Source organism: Nicotiana tabacum, chromosome 11 (genome assembly GCF_000715075.1).
Source record: "Nicotiana tabacum cultivar K326 chromosome 11, ASM71507v2, whole genome shotgun sequence".
NCBI lineage: Eukaryota > Viridiplantae > Streptophyta > Magnoliopsida > Solanales > Solanaceae > Nicotiana > Nicotiana tabacum.
In genome coordinates, this window is record NC_134090.1 from 64,636,746 (window position 1) to 64,647,754 (window position 11,009).

The 11,009-nt window shown below is 37.7% G+C and overlaps 1 long non-coding RNA gene across 1 annotated transcript; it reads right to left on the reverse strand.

Annotated features, from left to right (window-relative positions):
• Window positions 1-7,252: 7,252 nt before the first annotated feature.
• Window positions 7,253-10,700, reverse strand: LOC142166295 (uncharacterized). The gene is made up of 2 exons (XR_012696571.1): window positions 9,944-10,700; window positions 7,253-7,552 (listed from the first exon to the last, which is right to left on the reverse strand). It is a non-coding gene; the product is annotated as an uncharacterized LOC142166295 (long non-coding RNA).
• Window positions 10,701-11,009: the final 309 nt, after the last annotated feature.

Sequence of the window (11,009 nt, forward strand, 5' to 3'; positions counted from 1 at the left end):
TTGACTGGAAACACGAAGTATTTTCATACAAAGAACAACTAGACAGGTTTTTGACCTGACCCTTATTTGGAGAGACCGAAATTAAGAGAAAGGGGAATGTAACTGAGCCATGGTATCTCAGCTCCCTACATATCATTGGCTATAAAAGAATCAGGCCACGTGTAGTTCAGAAGTGAGTGAGATGATGGAGTATACTGAGGTGAAGAGCTAGTCCAGGTGCCTTTCTGTCGAGGTTTCGGTCCGCGGTCCTATTATTACATCAAAAATTAAAAAATGAAAAAGATTAACTAAGCTTGTCAACTATGAGTTACAATATTCCTATCTATAAGTCTTCTGGAGCTTGATCTTGGGTCTTGAATGGTTCTTCATGCAGACTTTAGATTTGAACCTTGATGCTTGCTAGTTGCAGGTGCTAGTTCATTCTTCTTCAGCTTTATGGATCAAGATCGGACATGTGGTGCTTGTGACTTCAACCACGTCTTGAGCTGTTCACATCTTTCTCTGCTTCGGTATTTTTGATTCGCTTCTCTTTTTTTTCTTTTCCCCCTCTCTTTTTATATTCTGGATTGAGACTACTTCTGTTGGTCATCTCGGACTATTGACCTGCATTCTTGCCGCGAGCTTCTTTCGTTGCTGACTTGAATTGCATTCTGAAGTGAATTTCCTTGTTTTCCAGGTGGGTGCCTGATTGCCAAAACTTGAACTGTCTTCCTTTGAAACTTGAACTGTCTTCCCTTGTTCTCCAGGTAGGTGCCCGATTGTTGAAACTCAAACTGCTTTCCTTGACACTTAAGCTGCTTTCCCTTATTCTCCAGGTGGGCGCTTGATTGCTAAATTTGAACTGTCTTCCTTTGAAACTTGAGATGTTTTCCCTTGTTCTCCAGGTGGGCGCCTGATTGCTGAACTCATCCTTCTTTCCCTTGAAACTTGAGCTATTTTCCCTTGTTCTCCAGGTGGACGCCTGATTGCTATCACTCGAACTACTTTCCCTTGAAACTTGAACTGCTTTCCTTTGAAACTTGAGCTATTTTTCCTTGTTCTCCTGGTGGGCGCCTGATTGCTGAACCTGAACCGCTTTCCTTTAAAACTGATTTCCCTTGAAACTCGAATCATATTCCCTTATTTTCAAGGTAGGTGCCTGACTGTTGGACTCGAATCATATTCCCTTGTTTTCCCTTGTTCTCCAGGTGGGCGCCTGATTGTTGAACTCGTCCTTCTTTCCCTTGAAACTTGAGCTATTTTCCCTTGTTCTCCAGGTGGACGCCTGATTGCTAACACTCGAAGTACTTTCCCTTGAAACTTGAACTGCTTTTCTTTGAAACATGAGCTATTTTTCCTTGTTCTCTAGGTGGGCGCCTGATTGCTGAACCTAAACCGCTTTCCTTTAAAACTGATTTCCCTTGAAAATCGAATCATATTCCCTTATTTTCAAGGTAGGCGCCTGACTACTGGACTTGACCCATCTCCTCTTGTTACTTGAAACTTTTTTCCCTAAAAGCTTGAATCATTTTCCCTTTTTCTCCAGGTGGGTGCCTGATTGCTGAGCTTGACCCGCTTTCCTTTGAACTTGTGTTGTCTTCCCTTGTTCACTAGGTGGGCGCCTGATTGTAATAGAACAGACAAAACAAAATAAATTTTTCTGTCCCAGTTTGATATTGGGAACATCTGTGAGTGTTAACCAATTCTTGTTATCAAAATAAGTTCTAAGCTAAATTCCCTTATCCTGAAAAATTTCAAACCAAGTCTCATCTCTAAAGTGAAAAACTTAAATGCTAAATTATACTTCCCAAAAGTAAAACTCTCGTCAGACCTTGTCACTTGCGAGGGTCTCAGAACTTACTAAATCTCGTTATCAAGGAGGGTACTAGAAACTTACTACCGAGCCTGTCTAACACCTGTTTTCCTCATGGCGGGTTTCTTCGGAACAAACAAAATTTCCTTCCCATGTTTTAATCAAAGAAAACTTGTGAGTTTAAATATGGTGGTTGGTTTGTGGCCTTGACTTTGAGGGCGATTGCTCCTTCACTTCCCATGATAACTGTGATTTCAACTCGAAAGACCTTGCCTGTTTATTGACTGACCACTTTCTCTGTCACCTTTATCACGAAAAATATCACTGCTCTGTTCAAACACAATACCATTCATCTGTTGCATTGTGCTCATGCATTGACATCTACTGAACCTTTGTGTTTCACATAAATCTCAAAGTACGTCAATTGCCACCCACTCAGTGCGTATGCTGTTCTTTCCTGACTTAAACCATTGGCCTTGGCATTGAGGCCTATTTCTCCTTCACTTGCCATGATAACTTTGATTTTCACTTGGAATTCCTTGCTTGTCATTAGTTAACAACTTTCTCTGTCAGCCTTATCACAGAAAATACCTTTGATTCGTTCACCCAACATCCTCGATCTGTTGCATTGTTTATGAATCGACATATACTAAACCTTTGTATTTCACATGAATCCCAAAGCACGTTGATTGTTACCAACTCAGTTGGCATGCTATTCTTTCCTGACCTATGCCACTTTGATGTGCTAGCTAGATCCCGTTTTGTGCAATTGGAAAGCTGGTGGCAAATTTTAAAGTCATTTCTCACTTGTTCTGACCAAACAGACTCAAGAAGAGGAAGTAAAAAAAGAACAGAGTAAAGGACAATAGAAAAAGATGATTCCTAACAAGAAAACTACAAAGTAGAAACTTATTAGATGTGGACACCAACTCTAATGACCATGACATGCACCTGTCACCTAATCTGTCAAGCAAGTCTAATGTTCAACTCTTGTTGTACCTCTGAGTCATGAAACTGGGCTTCCGTGCTCCAATTATCCTATGTGATTCACGATCCTTATTCAACTTGTTGCCCGAAGGGTTTACACCATCAAACCTCTCTCATTTTGTTCTTTTTCTCAACTCACCATCGCCTTATGGTGCCTGTGAAGGTTTTCACCAATAAGACTCTCTCATTTTGTTCTTTTCTTCTTATTTCCTCTTATTCTACAGATGACAAGGTATTACCTATGGTAAAATCATCGTATACTCTTGTCATGTCTAAACTTAACACTCTCAAAAGTTATCTAGGAGGTCTTTTTTGGACTGTAATGTTGCTTTTGGATAGGGTTGGAAAGAATGGATAAAGGCTCAAAATAACTAAGACAATGGGGCTAATTCATTTACAACTTTTGGAATCCATTTCAAAACTTTGCCCTGATTTCTAAAATAAGGTAATTTGATTCTTTTTTTTTCTTTTTCTTTTGATGGAGTTACTAAGAAAGACTACCCCACTTTCGACTTCGTGGGATTATGAAATATTTTATTTGGTATGACCGAACCGTAAGGCTTCCTACGTATCTTGTGGTGACAAGAATCAGGTCAAACGTAACTCACAGGACTACTTTTGTTACTATTTTCCTTTTCCCTTTTTTATTTTTTTTTACTTTATCTCTATTTTTCTCATTTTTTTTTGAATTTTCCTTTTGGAATGAACTTTCTAAAATAAACCTATGGGGACATAAATTTTTTTTCTTTTTTTTTCGTATGACTCTAACTTGATTCCAAGAGAGGGGAGGTCAAAGAAATCAGTATAGGCTCAAAAGGGTATCGAATGGTATAAGTATTTGGGTAGCTTAAAGAGGGCCTCCCAATACCTGAAAATGTCAAGTACAACACATGCAACTTGAGGATAAAAATTGAAGATCATGCCCAATATTTCTTTTGCGGCTTCGACATTAATATCACTAATATGCCTTTCACTTTTCTTTAGTGCCTTGTCAAGTACATAACCATCGTTGGGTGATTCCCTCTTCACAATGGATATACTCCGTCAATTCGGAGAAAACTTTCTTGACTTTATCTTGTAACTTGAGATGCACTTGAACTCAAAGTTTATTGCTTCAAATTGTTGGGACGCACTCTCTTGTAATAAATTCTTGTCATCTCATTAACTTTCCAAACTATCTGCCCCATTTTCACATGGTTCGGGTTCTAAATGATCTCAAAATGTCCAAATCTGTACTTATTTCCCTCAAATGTCCCTATCATCTTCAAAATTGTTTCATTGCTTCATGATTAAACTAATTTTTAAGACCGGGCCTAGAATTACGCGTGCATGTCATATCACTAGAGTCAGCAGGAAAAGAACTATAAAAGATAAAGGGAACTAAACAAAGAATGACTAGAAATAACAGAAAATAGAAAATTGCATTAGACCAACAGTGAAAGGGTTCGAACAATAAAACAAGCAAACTAAATTGGAGTTACAACCGTGGAACAATCCTAGATAACACTAAACGAGTTATTACGACTAAGCGAACTAGGCAAAATAGAAGGATAGAAGGGTTTGAGAGTCACAGGACAATATTAGGATTACAACCCTGAAATAACCCGGACAAAAGAAATGACAACAAAATAAACTACCAAGACTCCTCCTCGGCTAGCCAAGAAAGGAGCATCTTTCCAATCACCAAGCTCGACATCCTATCCACTTAGTTCCATATCAACATTACTAGAACCTTCACAAGTCTTCATCGCATTGTCCTTAGCAAATTGCTTTTGGGTCCCTTTTGCCGGCTCGTTCTTAGGATCAACTTCCGAAACCAAGACTGATAGCGCTGAAAGCTTTACGACAAGTGACCCTCCGAGAATCTTAGAAGAGTTCTCATATTCCTTTTCCACACAAATCATGTCCACCATATGCGTCTCATTATGAACAGGCAATGGACTTTGGCTAGTATCTGTTATATTTGGATTTTGCACGGTAATGTCACCTGCATCAATAAGCTTCTAGACTGTTCCTTTCAGATGCCAACACTTTTCTATATCATGCCCTGGGGCATTAGAGCAATATGCGCACCTTTGAGAAAAATCAAAATTTTTTGGAAGAGGGTTCGGCATTTTTATCTGAATCGGCTTTAATATGTCCAATTGCCTCAACTTTTGGAACAAACTGACATATGATTCTCCAATAGGAGTGAAAGTCTTTTCTTTTTCCTGCTCTCTTTTCATTTTGTACTCCGACCTCGGCTGGAACCTCCTATGGGTAGGTGGTTGACATGCTTGAATAGGCAGGTACGATATTTGTGGAGGTGGTGCAGGCCATCACGGGTCTCGTAGGTGTGGAGCATATAGCGGTGCATTGTAAATAGAGTACTAGGAAGGTGAGGTATGACCTTGGCGATTTTTTGGAGAGAAGTATCATTGGGGAGGATTATTTTGAGTACGAGGAGATTCATGGGGTCGGAATTGAGGCTGAAAGCATTTAGCAGGAATGCCTACTGGATCCTGTCGTTGGCGGGGCTCAACAACATCTTTTTTTATCAATGGGAGGACTGTCCCGAGCAACTTGTCCATTCCATCCGAACCAAACTTCCCTAAAACGTTCCTTGGGTTTTTTTTCCATCTGAGATAGAGAGGAGCGGTCTAGGACAATGTCTATATTGTACCGAAAGTGTCGCACAAAATCTTGAGCCATGTCATCCCATGTATGCCACTTACCGACATCTTGACGAGTATGTCATTCCAAAGCTACCCCAATCAGGCTCTCACTGAAATACGCTATCAGCAACTCATCTTTCCCGCCAACACTTCTCATTTCATTGCAATAACCCCTCAGATGGGCTACTGGATCTCCACGCCCATCAGACAAATTAAACTTTGGAATCTTAAAACCTTTCAGCTTTTTGGATATCTCATCATACTCCACTGTCTTAGTAGGCTTTGTATTCTCACTGGGAGGCTCGAAATGAGGAGTGTAAGAGTATGGACCTTAGAGCCTGAAAATTGGTTCTGGAGCATAGTGTTGGGCATCAGGGATTTTGAACACAGTCTCACTAGAGGATCGAGGAAAGATAGCAGGTGAATGAGCTACAAAAACATGAGTGGTCAAAGGAGCGGGATATGAGGTGGTTTTGGGGGTGGAGTGTGAGAAGGTTGTGGGGAGATATCCTGCACTTGTGACAGTGGAGGAATGGTGACAAGGCTTTCAGTGTAGTTAGTGAGAACTGATGGTGGAGGGGGCCCGCTAATCTAGGCTTGGTATATTTCGGCCGTCTGTCCTTTCAACCTTAAGACCTCTTCTTTCAACTCACATTCCGATTCAACAATTCCCTTAGACGGATCAATAACCCCTGTGTCCAGATCTTTGCTAGCCATGGCTACCTTGCTCTTTGACCTTGTGTTGTATGGATGAGTTACTTAAAAACCACAAACCAACCATCCTTCTGCTCAATGAAGGTAACAAAAGGAATAAAAAAAGGGCCATCCTATTAGCATTAGGGCATTTAACAGTTAAAAATATCACATTGCGTGCAATGCACCTAGCAACAATTAACGGTTCTAGAATGACTTCTAGGGTCACAAGGTCATTTGGCATCATCCCAATTTTGTTCATTTCAGTATCCTCTTTTCTTTTCTTTTATGGCACTTCTTGGCTTACTCATTTTCCTTCCTCTTTTTTTTTTCTTCTAATTATCACTCTTTTCTTTCCTCTCATTTCTCACATCCTATAATTTCACCTCTTTTTTTTTCTTTTTCTTTTAATAAAATAAAAAATGATTCGATCGAAGCCTATGTAGGTTGCCTACTTATCATAACGCCACATGAATCAGATCTTTGTGTAGTTCGGAAAGATCGCGAATAAAGTAAACAAACTAACGTTCTCTTTTTCTTTTTCTTTTTTTTTTCTTTTTTTTTCTTAATGAATACTCCGATGAGAAATTATTAAGAAAAAATACCTAGAAGAGAAAAATATTTTTTATTTTTTTTAGGAAGGAAATATAAAAGATGAATCAAAGAAAAATATTTTGAATTTTCGTTTGACATCCTGAAAGAAAGATTTCGACCAAAGAGATGAAAAAGATAAAAAATGCTTTAGGATTTCAGTTTTGATTACCTAAGGGAAAAACTCTGAAGATAAACCAAAAATAAAGTATGTGTTTTTTCCTTCTATGTATAATGTCCTAAAATTCTAGTGAAAATAAAAAGAATATTTTTTTTGTTTTTTATGTATTTCCCAAAGAAGAACCTCAAAAAGAAATCTTTTTTTTTAAATTTTTGGAATTAATATCTTAAAGAAAACTTCTAAAGAGGTATCAAAAGAAAATTCTTTTTTTTTGAATTTGTAGTCTTAATATACGAAAGATAATATAAAAGCACTTTTTTTGAGTTTTAGATATTAATTTAATAAAGGAAAACCACCTCAAATGATTTTTTATTACTAGAATTAGTATTCTAAAAAAAACTTTTAAGGAAAATGTAAATCGCAAAATATCTTCTTTTTTTTTTGGATTTTTGACTTGTAACACATTTTCAAATACAAAATAAGAAATACAATAACAAAATACTCGACAAACTTAACTAGACTATGACAAACTCTCACATCACCTAAAAGACTCGACATTACTGTACAAAACTAGAAGGTAAAATATGACATAAAAAAGAACAACAGACCTAAAACATAAAGAAAATCTCCTCAAGCAAACTCCTGAATGAGTAATCCTGGCTGGATGGTCCTGAGGCGTATGCCATGCTCAAACTCCGGTAAGTAAACCCATACCTATACGAGAAAATTAAGACCAAATAAAGTTACAGATCTAGAACACTATATGAGACTATAACACTTCCTGTTGGACAACATGCAAGACATGATTGAGGCTATTTTTGCAAAATGGCATATGCGGCCTAAAGATGCTAGAAGTGCAAAATTTGGCTAAGACCGTGCAAAGTCAAGAACCTAAGATTTATTAGGAAGACCGGACCCTATGTGGGTTGCCTACGTATCACGTCCCAAAAGACGAGAATCATGTATGCATTGTTCGGACAGATTGGATACGGGCAACAATTAAAAAAATAACTAATTTAGAGAAAGTATGCTTTTTGTCTCTTTTTTTTGTAAAATGATGAAACATGTAAACTCTTTTGTATTTTTCCCTTTTTTGATTTTTTTTTTCATGTTTTTTTCTTAACAAAAATGTGACAGAAAACATAATTGGGCCCTACTTGCTTTATTTTCACACTTTACCCTCTTTTTTTCCTTTTTTTCTTTTACATTTGCCCTCAACTATCATTGGTCCACCAAATGACCCTTTTACCCTTGAAGAAATACAACATGTAGCACATAGGATGCATCAAGATGGTCTGTTATGTTGGGTACACCTGTCCTAGACGGACCCAACCTCTGTGTTGAGTCCCCAAAGTCAAATGCACGTGATGAAAACAAACGTTCCTACTAGGGATCCGGCATGAGACTATGTTATTCTAAGTTTAAACCTAGGGTTGTGTTCTTGGCCTAGCTTACCCGAGCGGACAACTCGAGCCGAAGAGGGGGCAACGTACCAGGATCATTAAAGTCTACTCAGCCTTGTTGTTGGCCTAGCCTCATTCTATTTGGTATAACTTCTACAGAAAAAGCGGACCACACGAACGTGTGCACCATTTTTAAAAGACTCAGAGGGATGGCGTAAGATAACAGTTATATACCATTCAAATAATATTAAAACGGTAGATAGACAGCAATTAGCACAAAGGTTTACAAAACACAGTAATATTAACAATAAATAAAACCATGTACAATCACAAAAACAAGCTCTAATTCTTGAACCCTGAACCAGAGATTCTGGGTTCTTGTCCCCAGCAGAGTCGCCAGAGCTATCACACCTCCTTTTTACCATCCCAGAGGGGGTATAAGTGAGTTTTTTCCAATTTAAGTGACAATCAAAACGGGATTATTTTATTTAAAATTCAGAGTCGCCACTTGGGATAATTTATGGTGTCCCAAGTCACCAGTTTAAAATCCCGAATCGAGAAAAGTTTTGACTCTTATTTACGGCCTGCGAACACAAAAATTCGGGTAAGGAATTTTGATAACCCGGGAGAAGGTGTTAGGCATTCCCGGGTTCCGTGGTTTTAGCACGGTCGCTTTGATCATACTTGGCTTAATCAAATTGTTTGATTACCGATTTTAGAACCTATATGCATTTGCCTCTTCTAATTAAAAAATTATCTTTAAACAGGTCACGCGTACGTGTACCCAATGTTTGGCGTGTAAAAATCATATAATGCGAATGTGTCCACAATTAATAATGTTTTATTATTATTAAGAATGTTTAGTCGAAGTCGCGCGAACGCATACACCGATTTTGTTTTTAGAATTGTACTCATATCACGCGAATGTGTCCACAATCACGACGATATATTAAACGTGCCTCAAGAAAACAACCATTCGTGGAAAGAGGTGACAATTATTCTTTTTTGCATTCGGGTCAGCTCCATTGTCTTTTCATGTATTCTAGTTCCCTTAACATTAATTACTACTTTCAATTCAAGTCAATATTTTAAAAATTCTATCTCAAATTCGACATATAATTTGATAGACATACATTAATTCATATCAACTAAGCTCATGATATGAAAAGGTAATCCAAAAGGACTATTAGTTAATTCTAACCAAAATGTTTAGCACATACGAGAACAATTCCAAGCTCGATTCCCTCACAGATATCTAATACATATGAAGCCTTCCCATATATAATTTAACTACTACTAATAAACAAAGGTCACTTCCTTCTCATCCCAAATTCATGGCCAGTGAATTGCTAACCAAATTTAGCACAAAGCTTATAGTTGTAAACAAAGTAGGACTACAAATTCCCACTTTACCAAACTCTGTTGTCACAAAGAAAATCTATGAAGCAATAACCATCAAGACAACGGATAAAATAATCAGGGTAACAACCAAAAACATGCTAGCATGTAATGATGACGAAATGAACCCCAATAAGATTCAAAAGAGAACGACAACAAAAGGAACCCAAACATTAGCACTAGATTGCAACGCAAAGATAGAAACTGCAGTAGTAGAAATAATTGAGATTCAATTCAGCATCCATTGCATGCACAAGCTATGAACAAAAATAGCAAAATCGTGGCTTAAAAAAGGAATATTTACCTCGTTATCATTAGTGACCTTGAGAACAAATTTACCATCAGAATGTCTGAAATTTCTTTCGATTAAATCTGTTTGGAAACGATTACAAGCAGAAGAAGATTTGGCGACACACTTGAGAAGAAAACAGTTGCTGAAATTCGAGCTCCAACAAGAACGGCAACCGGAACCTCAATTGGAATCGACAGACTGAACTTTACTGCAAAACCATATTAATTGACGAAATCCTCATGAAATCTAGAAATCCTCGTTTATTTCTATTTTTGTTTTCAGTTTTTGAAGGGTTTTATTTTCCAAATCAAGAATTCAATTTTTGAATCCAAAAGTTTGTTTCGACCCTCTTTGACAGTGAGTGAAGGCGAATCTTTGATTGAAAATCGCCGGAAAATATATAAGTTACTAGGAATATTGGATCCAACCGGATTTGATTTGGGATTGGAGTTCAGGTGATGTCCATGGATGGTTTAAGGTTCTTTGGAGCTGATTTCGACTGCAAATCTGGGCTGTTTTTCGGCTGGTTCCTCGGCTGGATTCCAGCTGGTTTTTCCACTATTGTTTAGAACTGGTTTCGAGGGAGGTTGGGGTGGTGTGTGGCTTTAGGTTGCTGGTTGGTATGGTTAAGATCCTTTTATGGCTGCTTCTTGAAGAAGAAGATGAGTCGATGGGGTCGTTTGGGGTGGTATGAAGATGATGATCTTCAGGGGGTGGGGGTCCAAAATATATGTAAAAACCGGCGGATTGTCTTTATAGGTCTTAGGGTCTTAGTGTCTCGGTATTTTTTAGGCTAATTTTGTTATATAGAAAGGGTTTTTAGGTTAAGGGGTATGGGTTTGGTATTATTGGGCCTTAAAATTTAGCCAAAGACTAAACAAAATGGACTACAAGATTAAAATGGAATAAACTAATCAAAAACTAACTATTCCTTCTAAATATAAATATATAAAATCTTAATTAATTGAACTAAAACATGAATTTATTTTTTGTGTTTTCAAGATTATATAAAATTAAACATAAGGTACTTGTTGGCCCAAGAACAGGTGAAGTTTTAAAGAATGACAAATGAACTCAG